Raw genomic sequence first — 21,500 nt, 5'->3', positions numbered from 1 at the left:
TCAATGGGAGTGTTTTTATAAAGATGATACCGTTCCTTGAGAAGAAGTTTTTTGACGACTTTGACGATCGTTTCAAGTTCGAGTAAACAGTAAAATTTATGCTAATTTTTCGGACTCGAAGCATCTCGAAAAAAAAGCGAAGCAGATAAGAGTTTTTAATTGATAAAAAAAGGATGGAGTTGATGCAAATTTAATTCGTATAAAACAAAACTTTACCCTTGACTTTGAAAAGTCGCGACAAAAAGAAATTGAATGACTTGATTTTTTTTTTAATTTAAAATTTCAAATCGTTGAATTCTGAAATTCAAATATTTTTTTGGTTGCTTTTTAAGTCAATGTACTTTTAAAAAGTGTCTCGGTATGTAAATTATCCAACGAAAGGTTGAGTTTATGGTCAAAAATCGCACGTGAAAGAATATTGACCACAAAAAAAGACAGAAAAAAGTGTTAATTTGCGACGATTTTTCAATAAAAAATTTTTTTGTGAACACCTGTTGATTAAATTCACAAATTAAAAATTCTAGAAAGAAACCTGATTTCGGGAGAAACTCACGCGATTTTTTTGACAAAACTTGTTTTATTTTATTTTATTGCAGTTTTTATTTTTGTCAAATAACTTGAACTGACTCAAACTTTGGTTGGTCATGAAACGTGTGTGCGCGACGAAAAAAAGACGCTCTTCAAGGTTACTCCAAATATTTGATAGATAGTTACAACAAAAAAAAAATACAAACAAAGCTCATGAGAGATACACGCGAGTAACCATCCGTCGTAACTTATGCTAAAATTCATTGACAATAAAATCTTAATTAGACGGCGTGTACGTGAGATGTGTTCAGATCTCTTTGAACTCGTGTTTGTGGTAAGCATGGCATTTTCAGCTTCAGTGACGAGTAAATCGTAGCTTTTTTTTCAAGCAATTTACTCGGAGGAGAGGAGAAAAAATTGAAAATCATTACCACTCGAGTTGAAGGTTAATGAAACAAATTAAAAGTGGCTCGCGTTTACAATTATTTTATTACTTAACGAGAGGCGTAATTCTAATTTTATGATTTATGAGAGAATTTTTATTTTATTTTTTTTGATTAATTATTGACAATTATTTTAAAATTATGGTTTTTAATGAGTTTATATGTTTCTTGAAAATTTTATACGAAAATATTTTTTTCAAATTTATATTTAAATTTTATTTAAGATTTATTACACAAAAGTAAAAAAATTAAAAAAAGAATAATAAATTATTAAAAAAAATAAATCAAATTTAAATTCATTTTTTTTAATTATTGAATTATTAATTAATTTTAATTTAAATTTTTTAATAATTATTAATTTTTTGAAATTTATAAAACAATTTTTATTAATAATAAAAAAAACTAAATAAATAAAAATTTTAAAATATTTTATAAATGAAAAATTTTTCTTATAATTTAAAAAATTATAATTACAAATTAATAAATTATTCACAAATAAATTTTAAATAATTTATAAAAAAATTATTAATCAAATTTATAATTAAAAAAATAATAACTTTTTTAAATAAATAATTATCAGTAAAATTTACAAATTTTTTATTTTCAGAAAATTAATAAATCACAAATAATTAAAAATTTATCCAATAAATTTTAATTAATTTTTATTTTTTTTAATTGTTTTAATAAAAATTTAAATTAATTATTTTTTTTTTAATGTATTTAATTTAAAAAATTAAATTATTTTAAAAAATATTAATTTAATTAAAATTAATTTTTATTTCTTTAAAATTATTTTTAAAAAAATTAAACCTTTAAATTAATTATTTTTTAATTTATTAAATTTAATTTAAACAAAATTAATTTAACTTAATAAAATTTCTTTAAATTTTTCATTTTAAAAATAAAATTATTTAATCTCCGTTTCTTCTATAACTCATTTCTTCATTCCCGACACAACATAAATTCTACCTAGTTGATTATTTCTAAAAATAACTAATAAATAAATCAAGAAACATGATGACGTCAAAAGACACAAAAGTGCATTGTCATGGCAGGCAACAACTTCTTGTTTGTTTGTATACGCGCGCAAAAAAAAAGAATAAAAACCACAATCCGATCAAGATTATTGCAAGAAGAACGAGCATTTTAATGCATCGCAATTCCTGTGGTAATACTTTTATGACACACAAACTCGTCTATCTAGCAAATGTAACTAAGAACTAAACACGGGAAAAACCGAATCGCACTGGTTTTGATCGAACGCGGGAGCAATGTGTTGTTAAGTGTGCTAACATTCTCTCTGTGCAAAGAACGAAACTTCTGGAAATGGAAATTTTATTATTTTTATATTGACAAAAATTGAAAAATGACACAAACAAAAAATAACTCGAGGCAAACTTTAAGTTTAAATGAAAGAAAAAACAATTTCGTGTTTTTAATTATTTTAAAAATTTTATTGTTTGTTTCTGTTTCTTGATAAAAGAGAGATGCACGTGCTTTTATCACCTGTTTAAGAAAGAAACATGTTTTTGGATCGCCTGTCATTAATTAGATCTTTCCAGATCTTTTTGCATGTTCTTGATTTTCATGTCGACGGATTTTAAATAATGTTTTTTTTATCTAATTAATTTTTGTATTGATGTCTTTGTGAGACATGAGAAAATTCTCTATGGCTTTTATTTATCAAAAAAAAAAAAAAAAAAAAAATAATAATAATAATAAAAATAAAATAAATTTTGATTAAAATTCAGATTTAAAAAATTTTTCAATCAAAATATATATTTTTTTTTTTTAATTTTTGTTAATTCTTTTATTAAATATTTTTTTAATAAATTAAAAATTAAATAAATTAAATAAAAAATAATAAATTAAAACTAATTATTTAATTTATTTAAAATAATCATTATTTAATTATTTTAATTCATAAATTAATTAAAAAAAAATAATTTAATTTATTTATTAATTAAAATATTTTTTTAAATAAATGAAAAAAAAATTTTTAAATAATTTTTGTAATTATTTTATTTATTTTTTATAAACATTTTTTCTAATTCAAAAAAATTATTTAAATAAGTTATTCTAGTTTCATTAAAATTTTTGGATTTTATAATTTAGTAAAATATCAAAAAAAAATTGAAAATTTTACAACAATTAAAATTAATTAATAATAAATAATAAAAAAAAAATAAAAAATTTTAAAGCTAAATTGTTCAGAAAAAATTTAACTTAAAAATTTTTAGTTATGAAACGTAAATTCTTCACAAAATTTCAACTTTACCATGAACATGAAAACAATAAAGAAGGTCAATGTGGCGTTTAAAGACACGTTACTGAATAAAAATAAATCAGATTTCCTTTCTTAAAGGCACGAAAAAAAAATTTTAAGCCACATGCAAAGAAAAGAAAATGATTAAATCTATCCAGAAATAATTATTATTCTCATTGAAAAGCTGTTAAAAAATTATTAACATTTAATTATCTTGCTCTCAGGAAATAACACGTTTTTTTTTTTTAAAAAGTAAAAGCTTGTCTGTAGAAAAAAAATATATTAAAAAAAATCATGAGCTCTTATCACTTTTGTTCAGCCATTTACCCATCATAAATGAAAATCTCCATAAAATTTTCGCATTTTATCACACATCATCGTAAAACCCCCTTTTTATCGACAAAAATTAGCTAAATAACGTTTACTTTTTTCTTCGTATTTTCGCGTGTCGATAAATTTACGAGTGCGAGATAACACTCTTTTTGTGCAATCAATTTTGATAGCTTGCCCTCTTATCTCTTATTAAACATCAATGTCATCACATTAGAAAAAAAAATCGCAAAAAATCGAGCACAAAAAGCTCACATGTGAAATTCACATTTAATAAACGTTCAACTAACAAATTAGCGAATCGTGCTTTTTTTCGCATTTTATCACTCACTAACTAAATGTGAATCATTAAGCGACCGTATATCGATTTAACGACGACAAAAAGTTGTGATCATCTCTTGTTTTGTGTTACTTTTACACCGCGTCGTAGTCGGTGATGAGGTCAAATCACGCTAATGGCATAAAAATCCGAAAAGCGATGTAATTAAAATTAAGTGATAGTTTTTTCCGTTTTTTTTTCTACTTCAAGACATGCGATCACCTTTTGCCGTTCTTGACAATTCAAAGGTCATGATCGCAGGTAATTCATCATCATCGCTCGTCGAGTTTTTGCGTGAATTAATTTGCCGTAAAAGCATCGCAGTGAATGCGGCTTGTGCATTATTATTGATGGATTTTGCAACTCACACGTTTTCCAACAATTTAATTGAGTTAACTGAGAAAAAAGTGTGCTTCTTATTAGCTTACCGAAGGCTAATTGTAGATGCTTGTAGATTAAAAGTTAATCTGTGGTAATTAATCAAATTTTACGATGCGGGGAAAAAAGTGGGAAATAATTGTGATGAGTATCAATGACATATGGGAAATTTCCGGAGCTGAGTTACTCACATTTTTAAAATCGATTTAAACGAATTTTTTTTAATTGAGAAGATTTGAGATAAACTCAGATACTCTAAATTAATTAAATAAAATTTTTTTATTTAAAAATTTAAAATTTTCGAGAATATGAGCTATTTTTACATTTTCGAAAATTTCAAATTTTTACTCAAATAATTTTTATTTAGAGTATCTGAGTTTATATCAAAACTTCTCGATTTAAAAAATTCGTTAAAATCGATTTTAAATATGTGAGAATCTTAATTCCTTGAAAATTTGTCTAGTTTTAGAGTTTTTTGACTTACAATTAGTCTTGAGTTGATAATCGATAAGTTCAACAAACTTTTCCATAAATAGATTTTTTTCTTATTTTACTTTTTAAAGCTAATTGGACTTGTTGAAGAATTTTTATTATATTCTCAAGTGTTTCTTTAAAGTAGCTCTTAAAAATGCTTTGAAGTCTCAAAAGTTATCAACATTCAAGAAGTTCAACTTTTAATAGGTAGTTAAACATCCTTTAAGGTTTGAAGGACATTTGAAGGTCATTGTCGAAAAAACTTTCATAAAAAGCTTGAAATGTGAGTATTTATAATTTTTTTTCGACAAATTTATCTTTTACAGATGATGTTAACCAATCAGCTTCTTTTCTATTGGAACAAATAATTTCTTTCCATGTGAAGTTTGAGATCATTTGGAAAATTTGATATGAGTCAATCAATGGAATTGTTTCATTTTGTTGTATTCATTCAATCCTTTGTAATAAAATGAGTTCTGTGCTCCAATTGTCAAGTAATTTGGCAGTCTAAAATCACTTCTTCTCCAAAGCTTGAAGACTTTGAACTTCAAAGTTTGAAGTCTCGTAATCAGTTTATCAGTCAAGTATTCAGGAAGCAGACCATTCTTGGCTTTGTTAATTTTAGCTTAAGTTTGTTATAAAGGATACTTACCAACTCTGTTTTGTCTCAAGTTAACTTCTTTCTCCCAAATTGGCTTCTGAAAGTGCTTTGAAGGTCAAATTAAGGTCATAGATCTCAAAAGAGATCCAAAGGTCAAAGATTCTTCATTTTTTTGTTTCAATGAAGTTAATTTTTTGTTATGAATCAACTTATCAAGCGAAAAAATCGCTCAGAATTAAATTGAATGCCCGTTAGTTTCAGCACAAAAAAAAACACATGTCGCAAGCCATAAAGATGCCCGTTCGCGACATAAATCAAAATCAGCGACGACGTCTTTTGTATGCAAATCGTACTTTTTTTTTGAATAAGTAATATATGCGATTAGCTCTCTGAAACAACGACGAATAATTGTCTTCTGTGCAAATAGTTATATAATGTTTAACTAACTCTAAGAACAATACAAACAAACTCGCGTTGAATGGCAATTACGCGTGAGTGAATAAACTTTCCTCCAAGAAACTAGTCATCGCCGAACATCTTCGACAAAAAATATTTGCATGGACAAACAAATTAAGAATCATGCGAACCGGATCTAGCACAAAGTTCGGAAGATCGTCAACGTTCTTCTTATTTTTAGCACCTGTATTTGCTCATTGAATTAACGAATTGCTACGAGATTTGACAAGTGTGCCATCATAGCTGAAAAGGGAATGATGAAAGAGTCTAGAGGTTAATTTTATGGGCAGAACGTCAGTCAACAGCAAATCGTGAGTAACTGTTAATTCTGAAATTTTTGAATTGTGAAGTTTCGTTTGAAAATATGACTAGTTCTCATAGTTTTTTGTTATATAAAAGTTATCATTAGTCGACGAAGGTAATTATAATGCATTTAGCCTATCATGACATGAGACACGATTAAATCTATGTGATTAGCACGAAACAACTCCCTTCGTTAGGTAAGCAGTTGCAGCTTGTTGTTGTTGAATTGTTAAAGTTGAATTGATTTTTCGGATAATTTTGATCTTATGACAAATTAAATCTGAACCAGTTTAGGTTAAGGTCACAATTCACGTCATAAGAGCTTGACGTTTTTTAATAAGTATTTTTGGATTGTTAATTACTTTGAATTTTTATCAAAAGTTTTTTTTATAGAATTTTTTATAGTAGCAAACAAAGGAGTTGGTAAGTACAGTGTGATTTGTAATTTTTTTTGTTCTTTGTTAAATTGCTTTTTGAACTTTTGTTTACCTTATTATTAAAATTTGTTAAAATTTAAAAAATAATAATAATTCTTTGTACTTTCTTGAGGCTTGTTGAATTTTGTTGAACTCTTAAAATTTTTTGATATAAATATTTATCAGTTTTCTTTATTTAAAAATATAAATTAAAATAAAAAAAAAATTAAAATTATTTTTACTTTATTTTTTAAAAACTTTTAATTTTTTAAATTTTATTTTTAACTTTAAAAATTTTTTTTTTAGAATTATATTATTTTTCTTAAATTAATTTTTTTTTAAGAATAACTTTTTTTTAAATATAAAATAAAAAAAATTAAATAAAATTAAATAATTTTTTTATTACTTTTTTTTTTAAATATTTTTTATTGTATTTTTAATTTAAAAAAATTTCTTTAAGAAATTCTTTTTTTTTTTGAACTAAAAATTTTTTCAAAAATTAAAAAAATATTTTTTTTAATTGAAAAAATCAATTAATATTTTTTACTTTTACAGCGAAATCAATAAAATAAAAAAATATAAAACGTAGAAAAAATTACGAAAATTTCGAGCTCAAGATAAAAATATTTCGAGACTAAAATGAGGATCTATACAAGATGATATCGAGATAATATAAATAAAAGGCTTTGAATTGTGTGATTGAACTCAGAAGAATTTACGAAGAAGTTAAAAGGTGAGACAGATTAATAAAACAGTCTGAAAAATTTTATGATAACAAAAAAAAATTATAAACTAAAAGTTCAACGAGCCTCAAAACGAATTTTTTGTTCAAAGTCATGTCTAAAATAATCTAACAAGATTTAAATACTTTCTTAAATACCTTTTATTAACCAATTATTAAAGGTAAGTTAAAATTGTTTTTAATTATTAATTTTATGTCGATTTTATATAACTTAATTAAGTTAAATTAAAAGTTTATCTTTTGTTTAAAAAAAAAATTGCGTGATATTGAAAATTCATTTTTTTCTAATCTTTGAATTTTTTAACTTTTTAAAGAAAGAAGCCAAACTTTGCGTGAATTAAGTTACATAAATGCCGTGAAAAAGATGAAAAATTTTCTTTCAATAAGACTAATGACTTTAAGTTCTATTCAGAATAGCAGAAATCGACTCGACCAAAGTCCACGAACCAAACGTCACAAACCAAACCAAAAAAAAAGAAACAAAACAAAAATTCCAAACAATTACTTTGCAATCCCCCATCAGATAATTAGCTAACAAGTTAAACAAGACCTGTTCTGGACTATTCTACAACATCATCAAGAATAGATATGCGAGTGTGTGTAAATAACACGATTTGATGACGCACAAAGCCTGAAATGTAAATACCAAGCAAATCGAGATGCGACTCTATTCATTACAACTTACAAATAAATAATCGTAATTTTATCGATGAACCGATTATAAATTGATGGAAAGCTACTCCGCCTGGACTGGATATTGACTGCGTTAATGAAGTTAGCTATTTTATGAATTAATGAATAATAAATCCAAGTCATCGGAAATTTCCTATTTACCTGAAAATAACAACAAGCTTATAAAATAGCAAGTACGTTGACTTTGAGATTTTTTTCCCCATAGTTGCAAAAATAGTTCACCCACGTTTCTCGCAAGCTACTTTACTGAATGAATGCATCAATCATGAATTATGTTAATTGAACCTGTTTCAACATCGTAATATTCAAAAAAAGACTACAGGTGACTAAATCATATTCACGAAAAAAAGAAAAAAAAAAGTTTTGTGTAAACAACGGTTATATGGCAAGTCTACTGAAATCAACTAGTTATTGCTTTTACATTTTTAAAGCATGATTTTCTTTTGTAAATGCAACGAGTACAGCACACAGTTAATTTTTTTTTTGGTTAAACCATTACATAAGTGACAAGGTCGTCGTACATAGTTATCGTCATCCATTCATGTAGCTTTTACTTATTTTGTAGCTGTGAGTGACCAACGCGATCGCCAAATAACGCGCGGTGCGACGAAGAAACAAAAAGTCCGTTTATATGCAAGTCAGTTGGTTATGCGATGTAAAATTACTTTTAAAATTTCGTGTGTGTTAACAAAATTTTTATTATTGAAATATCAGAAGGTACCTATTGAAATGCTATGTTATGCATGTCGTTTTTTTTTGTAGCTCGGTGATCAATTGTTTGTGGCGTGTATACCGCGGCGATGGAGAGAGATAGATAACTAAAACCTGAAGTTAGGACAATGTCTAATCGGTTGTGAGTATGTATGAACGTATATGTAGCAAAGTTGTATAGAGAAAGTGGGTCAAATGGTTTTTTTTTGGTAGGAAATCATAACATGCCGATTGAAAAGGAGGTTAAGAAGGTGTCAAGTCCTAATTAGAAGGATCGAGGTACTTTTATGGAGTTGAGGTAGATCAGGTAAGTATTGAATAATATTTTTTTTAAGTTACAGGGTTTGACTTTTGAGAGAAGACTTTGGATGTCGATGAACCATATCTGATGGGTAAGTAAAGTGCAATAAAGTAGTAAGTAGCATATTGTGATCTTTTTCTTTGTTAAAATCTGTGCCTTTGTAGAATTCCTTTAAGAGTTTATAAAATTTTGTATGTAACTTAAGTATAGCCGTTTCATGTAAATTAATTCGATGGAATAAAACATTATTAGAAGTATACTTTTGGAAGACAGATATGCAAATTTGGGTGAAATGCTGAAGTCTCTTGATATCTTGGATGTAAAAATTAAAAATTATATGATGCCTGATTATTTGTCAAGAAATTTTATACAAATCAAGGATCTTTTCAACCTGATCTACTGACAAAAACAACGAATTTGTGATGATTCAAAGTTAAAGTTGCATATTTAACTTTCGGTGAAGAACGATAAACTATGCAAAATATCGAAGATGATTCTGAACGAGACTTATCAAGACAAACAAACGTGAATAAATGAAGATAACGTAAAATCACGAAATAAGCTTCAGAGTCTTGATTTGAGTTGATGTTTAGATGTTCAACTTATCTGATCTCTTGAGATAAGGAATGTAAGGAAATGATAAATTTTCCGCTATTTGATAGGATCTTCTAAAGTTGACACGAATATGAGTTTTCAAAGTTAAGTCTATACAAAAAAATCCTTCAAAATTAGTATAAAAGCTTTATTTTGGAGAGCTTTAGTTTAAAACTATATAGATGAGCGTTGCATGTTACCAAAGACCAAATCAAGAAGTACGTCAAATGCCAGTATTTGCTAAGATTATTATTATTATTATCGTATGATTTATTAAAATTTTTCAAATGGAATTTAAAATTTTATTATTGGGTTTTCCAACCATATTAAGGCTTCTTTGGAAAGGTTGTCAAGGTCTAGGTTTGTCCCGTTAAAGCGTGTTAATAAGCATTCAAAAATTAAATGTTCCATTGTTTGAATTGATCCGCATTCGCATCTTGCATTGTCTGTTATTCTCCATTTATTTAAAAGATATTAAAATTATTGCTAAGATAAAGTCGCGAGTGAAAAAATCTAATATCATCCTGTAAGGATGGACCAAGATAATAAGTAACTATATCGAGCCGAATGAACAATTTATGAATCTACGCCAGCTTCTAACTCTTGAATGGGAATTCATGATGAGTTAAAACTTTGAGAATCGTTAAAAAATGATACAAATCAACTCTGTGCAATCAAATTTCATTTCACAAACTTCATCCTTTCAAAGAGCTCCTTTTCAGTTAAAAGAAGCTTGAAATCCCATATGGCAATCTTCAAAACATTTCTTTTATTATTATCTTAATTTTTTGAGAAAAATTTAATTGAATCAAAATTAATTATATCAAATCAGAAAAAAAAACCTAAAAATAAAAAAAATATTTTGAATTTAATTTAAATCTATTTTTCTCGAAAAAAAATTAATAACTTAAAACTGTTTAAAACTTATTGAAACATTTCAAGCTTCTTTTAACTCAAAAGGATCTCTTTAAATCAAAATGATAAAGTTTGCGAATTGAAATTTTCCACAAGGTTGATTTGTATAATTTTTGATCTGTGTTTCATTTCAAAGGAAATATTAAAAATAAATCTAAAATCGAATAACCTGACTTGAGGTAAACAACATTAAAATTCCGTTAAGTTTATTATTATTTATTAAAATTAAAACTACTCATAAATAAATCAACTTCTTTGTCCTCGCTGAATTAAATTGCACTACTTTACAAGGAACTATAACTATAAAGAGGTTATTATTATGCGTTCAAATCAGTTCCAATTAGTTCAATGACTTTTCATTTTTGTGTTAAATTTAAATATTTAAAACCAAAAATCAGCAGTAATTCGAAAAAATTGCCCTTTTTACAGTTTATCGATAATTTTATTTTTTTTTTGCTTGTTAGACACAAAAAAAAAAAAAAAAATCAAATTGTCACTAAAGCATAACGCTTTGAAAATAAACACCACTAATGGAATGTGAATTATTATGTAAATAAAGAATATTGTTATATTATTTTTTCTTCACATTTGTAAAATACGGTGAGGGTCATTATAAATTAAAATTTTACATAAAAGTTGAGTGTGTCTCGTTGCTGCTTGTATATTCCGAATATGCATTGATTTTACATAATAAATTGATTATGTGTGGATTTTTTTTTTGTTATTTATTTATTTATTTAAATATCTGATGATGATGTCTTGTGCTCTCTATATATCAAGTTGAAAAAAAAAAATAAGGGAAACTGCGCGACAAAGTTTCATCAAGGTTGCCATTGACATTCTGTATCTCTCTCGCGATGTATTTAGGAAGTTGCAAAATTTATCGATGTTTAATGTTATGTGGAATTCCCTGTACTTTTACACTTTTTGCATTTTTAAACTTTATTTCTCAATCGCAGAAAAGTGACAAGGAACGAAAAAAAAATTATTCTATAATCGCGTAATTTGTATTCAGAAAGTGACCAAAGTTTCTTCAGGATTCTTTGTGGTTGGATTAGTCATCGATTCGATGCAGTCATGCCACCACGAAGATTCCGAAAAAACTTTTCTCACGCTTTTATTGCAAAATCCCCGAAGAGGTTTCAGCAGGTCGACAAATTAATCGACTTTTGATCTTGCATGATGTTCGAAACAAAGGAAAAAATCGCGTTCGAACGCGTGTTTAATACTTTGTTTGTAAATAAAAACAACTTATTTACATAATAAATAAAATATTAGTTTTTTTCGTTGCAAAAATTCAATAAATACTCGTTTATGGAATTCTCGGCAATTAGACAAGTTTTTCTTGTTAAATCTAATTAATCTAAAGGAATGTGGCAAAGAAAGTTTTTTTTTCGTAAATTTCTATTTTTTTTTTGTAGTTAAACTTGTACTAAATAAATGTTTTTAAATATTGCCAAGTCAAAATCAGGTTTGACTTGTATTAATACTTTTTTCGTGGTAAGATAAATTACTTAGTAGAAACCGACAAAATTTCGAAACTTCTGTCATTTTTAATTATATTTAACGAGTTTCAATGTAAAATGGAAAATTTTAATTTTTTGCCTATGAAAGTTCTGGATTTTTTTTGACTTAATGACATTTAATGAAGTTTATTGCTAAATTTCTGTGAAGTTAAGAAATGAAAGAATAAGAAAAAAATTTCACTTTTAACAGTAAAAGTTTATGAAACTGGATTTTTGAACAGGTGTTTTTTTTTGCATATTTTCAAGTTTACTTAGAATAGAAAATTTCTAAAATTATTGAAATTTTTCCAAAAATTATTTTTTTGTGTTTCGTTATCAAATTTTTAGAAAGCGAATTTATTTTAAATTATTTTAAGCAAATTGACAATTCAGAATTCATATAAAAAATGAGAACATGCAAAAATTATTTTTTTCGTGAAAAAATTATTTAAATTTTTATTATCATTATTAACTTTTGATTTTAATACTTTTTTTTCTCTTTTTACAATTTTAATAAAATTTAAGCCTAAATGACCAATTTTTCTTTGAATATTAAATGTTTTATTTATTGATAAAATAATTTATTAAATCAAAATAAATAAAAAAAATTTTAATAAATAAATTAATTAATTAATTAAATGAATTAATTTAAATAAAAAATAAAATTTAATTAAATAATAATTTTAAAAAAATTTTATTTTAATTATTTTATAATTATTAAAAAATTTTAAATTTTAATTTTAAAAAATTAATAAAAATTAATAAAAATTAAATAAAAATAATAATTAATTTAAAAAATAATGAATAAGTCAATTTATTTTAATTAAAATTTAAAAACAATAAATTAATTATTTTTAAAATTTTTATTTTAATTAATTAAAAAATAAATTAATTCATAGTTAAATTTTTAAGATTTTTTAGTTAATTAAATTTATTAAATTTTATTTTTATTTATTTTTTATATATTTATTTTTTAAATTAAATATTTTTTTTAATTTTTTTATTAAATTAATTTTTTATTTTTTTTTTAATTTTTTTTTAATTAAAAAAATAATAATTTTAAAATAATTCATCAAAAAAAAAAAAAATAAATAAATTTTTCCTTAAGATCAATAATTCGCCTTCTTACATTAAAAAGTCAAAAATTACTCCAATTCAATAAAATATATTTTAAACTCCCCCCACAAATAACTTCTCAAATTTCATTCTCACCCTCAAAAAACTACATTTTCAAAACCACTCAATCAATAAAACTTTTTAATAAATTAATGAATGAATGAAAGAACTCACCTCACTTTTTACTCCCTTCTCGTTATTTTTTTTTTACTTTTTTTTCGTTGTTTTTGTTGATATTTTGTGTGATATAACAACAACAATGTCACTTTAATGCACTTTTTTTTTATCGTTTTTTTAGATCATCAAACTTTCCCTTTTTTTAAGTTGATCGTCATAAATATAGGAATAATTAGTGTATCTCGTGTTGTCTCTCGTTTCAATGGTATGCTCCTTCTAAAATATTCAAATTGATAAATAACTCGCAACGACGCGGTATCTCGACACAGACGACAATGTAAGAGTAAAAATTCATGTGATTACACAACTTTTTTTTTTACTTTGAGCTTTAACAATAATATGTTAATGATAATAAATAATTTTTTTTTTATTTTTTTTTTGACGAATTTTTTTTTTACTATTATAGAAGATACTTGATAAGAAAAAAAAAATGATAAAAATTTTTTTTTAGTTTCTTATCAAGGTAAAAATCCCCCAAAAAAATAAAAGTAAATAAAAAAAAGTACTAGATAGTATTAAAAGTTGGCAATGTAGTTGTGAAATTCTCTCTTTTCTCTCATTTTCGTCTGTTTCTTCACCTATCTTTTTATTTCTTTTGTATATATATATCGATATGTACCTTACTGAAATATCTTGGCGCTTATATCTCTCAAGTTCTGTGACATACGCGTGTACGTGAGAGTATTACAGATAAAATTTTACCGATTTTGAGGTTATGTAATGTTTAATTTTTTGAATTATATTTTTTTTATAATTTTTTTCCGTATGTCGATGACGTTTTAATAATTTTTTTTTAATTACTGATAAGAAAAAAAATCTTCACTTGATTCACTTTTGAGATTTTTATCACTTTTTAACCTTTTTTTGATGTTTTTTTAATAAATGGAACACTTGGGAAGTTTTATCTTTCTCTCTCTCTCTCTCTTTCTCTCTTAAACTCTTAGCTGATTAGACGAAACACCGGGATGTAAATTTCTGGCTTTTCTGGCTCCTTGCGTTTCGACAGTCAGATAAACACTGATTGCAATCCTGTGAAATATTACGAAAAAAAGATAAAAATTAGTAGTGAATGCCGTAACCCGTACAGCTTGCGACGAAATGAAAAAATAAAAAAAAAATGTTATGTAGATGCAAAAAAAAATGCATCACAAGAGTAAAAGTTGAAGTACTTGGAAACGAGTTTTTATCGAAGCGGGTCGAAAAAGCGGGACACCTATCACATCACTCTGATCTTTTGTTACCTGAAAATTTATTTTTTGGATTATTTCCGAATAATTTAATTCGGTCGCAAAATTATTATCTAATCGGCGGCGGCGGCGAAAAATGTTTAAAATTTCGCAAGTTTCCAAAGATTTTTCTAGAAGTGCCTTGCTTCACTTTTTTTTATTATTATTGCACAGAAAATGTGTTTTTTTCTTTACTCGTTTACCTCGAAAGTGAATGGAACACGTAATTAAATACGCGACGACGTCGACGAAAAATCAAGAGAGACACCGGGTAAACTGGAATTCTTTCCTCGTCACAAAACTCCATAAGTTCTGCTCTGGACGACGACGACAAAATTCACATGTTTCGCTGTCTCTGTGTTTGTGTAAATGCAGCATATGTCGCCTTTCTCGTACATCACATGTTTTGGAACCAAAAAGTAAATAGACACCAATACATACGCAACATCCGAGTAGTGAGAGTGAAATGTGCCGCGCGCGGAGAGAGAATTTAAAAGTTCAATTCTGTATACAGAAACATTTTTTTTTTTTGTATTTATCACGAAGTAAAAAAAATTGTTTATGTAATATTTGTGTTTTTAGAGCAAATAATTATATTATACAATCTTCCCTTTTGGTCATTTTTACTTTATGTAAATTATTTCCAATTCTTAGAAAAATTTCATTCGATATTTTTCGTTGTTATTTTTTCGTAGAAATAAATTAATGATCGTCAATGTCAGAAAAATACTACTTTTCGGGTGACAATCAATGAACATTATTGAATGAAAATCGAGACACGTGTTCTTTTCACTCGTTACAACCTACATCAATCATTATTTTGGTTCCTTTGTCAGATAAGTATGAATTAAGTGCTGTAAGGATTGAAGGTAGTAGATTGCTAAATACAAGAGAAATATATAATTTTTGCTCGTTAATATTACTATCGTGTTGTAAGTTCATGAAATGATGCCTATGAATATTTATGCGTACCTATAATTGGTCGAGTAGTTCGATTATTTGTTGGGGTAATGAGTTTTCAAAGGGAAATTTTGGTTTTTAAAAGGGTTGAGGTACGTCAGAGATTTTATTGAAGGATTGCAATTTCTTAAACGTGTTGACCTAATGCACATTTTGAAATTTGTTTACTTATTTCTATTAAAAATTTTTGAATTAATTAACATTTTAAATAATTTTCATATAATTTTGAATTTGATTAATTTTGAATAATTTTATCTAATTTTCATTCATATTTTTTTTTTGACCCAATGCACATTTTAAATAATTTTATCTAATTTTCATTTATATTTTTTTTTGACCCAATTCACATTTTAAATAATTTTATCTAATTTTCATTTAATTTTTTTTTTTTTGACCCAAAACAAATTTTTAAAAACATTTTATTTGATTTTCATTTAAAAAATTTTTTGACCTAATGCACATTTAAAATAATTTTATCAGATTTTCACAAAAATTTTTTTTTGACCCAATACACATTTTAAATAATTTTTTCTAAAATAATTTTGACCTAATGCACATTTTAAATATTTTTTTCTAATTTTCATTTAATTTATTTTGACCTAATGCACATTTTAAATAATTTTATCTAATTTTCATTTAATTTTTTTTGACCAAATGCACATTTTAAATAATTTTATCTAATTTTCATTTAATTTTTTTGACCTAATGCTTATTTTAAATAACATTTTACTTGATTTTCATTAAAAAAAATTTTGAAATAATGCACATTATAAATAATTTTATCAGATTTTTACAAAAAAATATTTTGACCTAATGCACAATTTAAATAATTTTATCTAATTTTCATTTAATTTTTTTAACCCAATGCACATTTTAAATTAATTAAAATTAAAATTTTCATTTAATTTTTTTTGACCTAATGCACATTTTATAAAATTTTATCTAATTTTCATAATTTTTTTGACCTAATGTACATTTTAAATAATTTAAAAAAAAAAATTTTAAGTCCTAAAAAAATTTTTACTTCAAAAATTTCAAAGAAGAAAATCTTAAAAAATTAAAAATCCGATAAATTAACTCTCTTTTCAATAACTGAAAACTTTGTCCCCAAACATATCATAAATTTTCAATACAAAACTACCAAAGAAACTCGAATCGGTCACCGACTATTTGCAAATACCACACACTCACTTACAAGGGAGGTTCCATAACAACTCGCGAGTATTCAAAAAAGTGTTCACACATGCACATAAAAATTGAAATGTGCGAAAAAACGACCACTCTTGTGAAACAGACAAGAAATCAAGAAGTAAAGTATCGTAAGACCTTGACATCATAGTCTAAATAAAAAGTGTACGTTTATTGAATTATCAGAAAAATATTATTATTAAACATCATATTTAATATGTATTTAGCGGTTAATTTTTGTGTAATAATTTTTTTTTAAAAATATTTTTTTTTTGCGTCGTTGATATTGAAAACTATGCCAATAATGTTATTATTTAATATTCGTTTGAGTATGTTTCTCATCGCAAGTGGCATCGACCTAACTAACTTACTTGCACGTGATTCATACTCAACTCGCACACACATAGATAGATAAGCAGAAATTATTATTAGGCGAAGAATGACTGAAGGAACACACTTCCCGTGTATAAATCGATGATGACATCAACTGCTACACTTTTTTTTTGGTGAGTTAGTTGCACTAACACACGTCGAGTAAACAAAATTTCAGCGGAATAAAAGGTGTGTCTCCTTTGAGAAATTGTCGTACGTACGAGTTTCCATTTAACGAAACGGTTTGTTATCATAAAATACCGAAAATAGCCTATTATGCAATTGGATTTGAGGTCCCAGTGCATATTTTAAGATTTTAAAGTATTTTGCACTCGACATTTGCCCCATTTAATATTTTAAAATATTTGCCCCAATGCAAATTTAGGATTTTTGTCCCAATGTGAATTTAAAAAATGACCCAATTCGCATTTAAAAAATTTTACCCAATGCACATTCAGCATTTTTGCCCCAGTTGATATTTTGAAATATTTGCTCCAATGCAAATTTAAGATTTTTGTCCCAATGAGCATTTAAAAAATGACCCAATTCGCATTTAAAAACTTTTACCCAATGCACATTCAGAATTTTGTCTTTATTGATTTTTTTTAATATTTGTCCTAATGCATATTCATGATTTTTGAACCAATGCACATATGAAAAATGACTCAATGCAGATTTTAAAATTTTTACCCAATGCACATTTAGCATTTTTGACCCAAAACACATTTCAAATTTTTTCCCCAGTTGGCATTTTGAAATTTTTTCCCCAGTTCACATTTAAAAATATCGACCCAATGCACATTTTAAGTTTTTAACTATTTAGCACTTTCGTTAAATAGGAAGTTTTACGTATTTTGATAATGTACTTTTACATTATTTTTGATAAAATCACCCTATGTGATTACAAATAGCGGCATGGCGCTATGTCGCGATAGTGTTGGCGACACTGTCTTGTCATTTTTTAGTCATCTTTTTTCCGTCGTACACTTCGTCATGTATATGTATTGCATAATCTCCATGTTATTTCAGCAGATATAGAACTATTTCTGTACATTTTATAACAAATAATTGTAAATTTCTCTAAACAGACATGTGTAAGAAATTATTGAATATTTCCGCACTACCTCTATTTATATTTCAGCTGACGGATTTTCTGCTCTATGCACAATTTCTAAAATTAATAAACCAAAAAAAGTTTCACCGCTATTGAGAATTTAATGTAGAAGCGCGAGACAACTTCGGCAACAAACATTCGAAACGCCCAATCTCTCACGACAGACTAAAGACCCAAACTTTTCTTCAATGAAAAACCTGTAGAAGAGGAATTGTCTGCGGCGTGCGTACACGATGTTACGATTGCCACGTAGAGCGGCGCGCCAACAACTCAACAAAAAAAAAAACTAGAAGAACAACGTCCGATATGAAAATTCATGCGTACGTTTATCGCAAACGCCGCCATATGGTGTGGTGAAAATTGTGTTTTTCTCGTGCGGGAGAGAGAGAGAGAGTGAGAGTTTTGCTGCTATGTACGATGGGTGACATGCGCAGTGAAAGCATACATAGAAGCATTTGGTTAGGGAGGCAAAGTAATGTTTTTCAACACGCATTTTCCGGTTTTTATCAAGTTTTATTGGAAAATTTGGGGTGAAAATTGGTTTGGTAGAATTTTATTACTTTTTTAGGAGAAATTGTTTAGTTTTGTAAATTTGAATATTTTTGCTTGGTTTAGATAAAAAAAAATATTTATTTATCTAAAAAAAAATTATTGATTTAAAATTTTAATTTAATTTTGTTTAAATTAAAATTAATATTTTTTTTTTAAATTAAATTTTAGTTTTTTGTATTTAAAATTTCTATTTCAGAATTTTTATTTTATTTTTTAAAAAAATATTTCAGAAAATAATTTTATAAAGATTTTACTTACTTTTATTAATTTAGAATTTTTTGTATCATTATAGGAGGAAATGTTAACCTCCTTAGAATCACTTTTTTCGTATCAACAATCTTCAGAAGATTCAGAAAATTTTTAATTAACAATTGAAATAAGAAAATCAATATTATAATTTTGAGATAAAATCATAACATTTATTAAAAATTAAAAATTTTTATAATAAATATTTAACAAAAAAAAAATAAATAAAAAAATAAATAAATAAAATACAAAAATTGAAAAAAATAAAGAAATAAAAAAATTAAATTATTTAACGCATAGTTTGGCTCCCAACCCGTTAGCAATATTTTTTGTTGAATTCATTAAATTTGGTAAAAAAATAAAAAAATAAAATAAAATAAAATTTAACAAATAACATTTTTAATAAATTTTTAGAAAGATGAAAAAATTTAAAAAATTTTTAAAAGTTACTTAAAAAATAAAAATAATAATTTAATAAAATTTTATTTTTTTTAAAACTTTTTACAAACTTTAAGTAAATTAAAATTTAAAAAAACAAATAGCTTTAATTTTTCTGAAAATAATTTTTTTTTCAGAAATATTTATGAAGTAAAAAAAATTTAAAAGTAAATATTTTTTAAAATAATTTTTATCAATTTTTTAATTAAAAAAAAAACGAAAAATATTCAAAATAAAAAAAAATAGTTTTTTTAATTTATAATTTTTTTAATTATTTAAATATTTTTATTTAATATTTTTTATTTAATTATTTTTGAATTAAATTATTTTATTAAAATTTTAAAAATTTAATTTAAATTTTAATTAAAATTTTATAAAAATATTTTAATTAAATTATTAAATATTTTATTTATTTATTTTTTTTTTTATTTTATTTTTTGAGTTAAATCTTAAGTTAATTTTTAAGATACAAAAAAAAAACCAAAAAAAATAATTTTCAAAAATGCATTAAAATTTTAGCCTTGAACGAGTTCATGAGACACTCCCAATTACCTTGAAACCCAACATTGATTGATAAAAAGAAAAAAATTCTTTTCCGGAAAAACAAAGTCTTCCATTAAAAAATACTTAAATCCAACCTTCAACCAGCTATCAATAAATAAACAGCTTCACCTTTTGAGCATTCCAACCCAGACATTTAACAAATTTGTTCCAAAAGTAGGTTATGTTGACGTTAAACAACCGAAAAAAACGCTGCTCTTGACATTAGACGACGAATCGATCACGAAAAAAGAGGGCACACACGCACAAGTTCAGTGTCAATGTTCAAGCGACGACGACGACGACGCATATTTGCCAACACTTGCGGATCGCATCAGTGACTTTTGAGCTTTTATAAATATTTAACTGACGGAATTGCGTATGAACTTTAATTTTGTGCAAATGTAATTCGTTTATGTTGTTTTTAAATTTTTTTTAATAAAAAAAAGAGAGAAATACAAAAATTAAAGTGCACGACTGGTATCCGCTGTAAACTTGACCTTTATCGAAATATGTGAATTTTATTAGGTTTTTAACAACTTTTTATTCAACTTGGGAGTTGCAAAATTGTGTGAATTAATAAAATTATTTTTTTTTCTGCTATGACGTAAAAATTACGCGAAGAATCTTCGAGAAACATGAAAAAAAATTAATTGTTCGGATAAAAAATTTAGAATTCATGAAAAATGATCTTTAACGACTTGAACCATGACTTGAGACACTTAAAAAATTTTGCGCCGCAATTTTCGGTAATTACCGCAAAAAAAGTTAGTTCCTGTATTAGTTGAACGTCAAAACCCGCCAAAAGGGTTAAATGAACTTTTTATGAGGTCCAAAGTTCATTTATGCAGACGCCTTTTATTTATTATTTTTTTTACTGCCGATAAGCATCATTCAGTGTCAGATTTTGTGCACTCGTCCATTAAAAAAAAAAACAAAAAAAAAAATAAATAATCATCATATCGCGAGGCAATAAACCTTGAAGACAAGTCAAGAGACGTCAATCTCGCAAATTCTTCACTTTTTTTTTGTGCCAACTCATTAACGAACTTTCAATACTTGAGCCTTCAACAAAGAAAGTACGTCAATTACTGATCTTCTCTCTTTTTTTGCACGTCATAAAAAAATTAAGAAGCAAAAAAAATTATTACGTTCAAATATCTTGTAATGGTAATTTAATCGCGAAACTTCCAAAGGTACAAAAAAACAAGAATTCTGACGTCAATTCGACATCAACAAACATCAACAGGTCAAAAACATCTTTCGAGAAAAAAATGGTTTAATGATTTATAAATATCTAATAATAATAACAAACCGTTTGGAACTAAAAAAAATAGAAAAAAAAATCACGAAGAAGTGAAACAACAAATATTTGAATTAAACGTCATTGACGTTCTTGAGTGATCAGTGGGCGAAAGCTACTAAACCGGAAATTATTTGAAAAAAATTGTAAAATAGAAAATTCACGAATTTTTGGGTGAAAGTTGATGTCTCCTGAATGAGGAATAAATATTAAACCCTTTTAAAAATTTCTACTTGAAAAAGTGACATTTTTGTAAATAATTTCACTATTTTATTTTTTTTTATTTATTTAAT

General features: G+C 25.5%; 1 protein-coding gene across 2 annotated transcripts in view; it reads right to left on the bottom strand.

Moving 5' to 3' along the window:
• The window catches only part of LOC134835639 (very long chain fatty acid elongase AAEL008004-like), a 41,494-nt gene extending 23,236 nt beyond the window's left edge, over positions 1-18,258 (bottom strand). The window contains exons 1-3 of one of the 2 annotated variants that reach the window (XM_063850554.1): positions 18,139-18,258; positions 13,888-14,297; positions 13,266-13,484 (exon numbers count right to left, since the gene is read on the bottom strand). The gene's annotated coding sequence lies outside the window, so the exon portion shown is untranslated. Of the gene's footprint in view, positions 1-13,265; positions 13,485-13,887; positions 14,298-14,509; positions 14,698-18,138 lie in introns of those variants that run through there. The other variant, XM_063850553.1, reaches the window with a different exon arrangement.
• Positions 18,259-21,500: the final 3,242 nt, after the last annotated feature.

The sequence above is a fragment of the Culicoides brevitarsis genome, chromosome 3 (assembly GCF_036172545.1).
Source record: "Culicoides brevitarsis isolate CSIRO-B50_1 chromosome 3, AGI_CSIRO_Cbre_v1, whole genome shotgun sequence".
NCBI lineage: Eukaryota > Metazoa > Arthropoda > Insecta > Diptera > Ceratopogonidae > Culicoides > Culicoides brevitarsis.
This window is presented reverse-complemented; position numbering and strand designations above follow the sequence as displayed.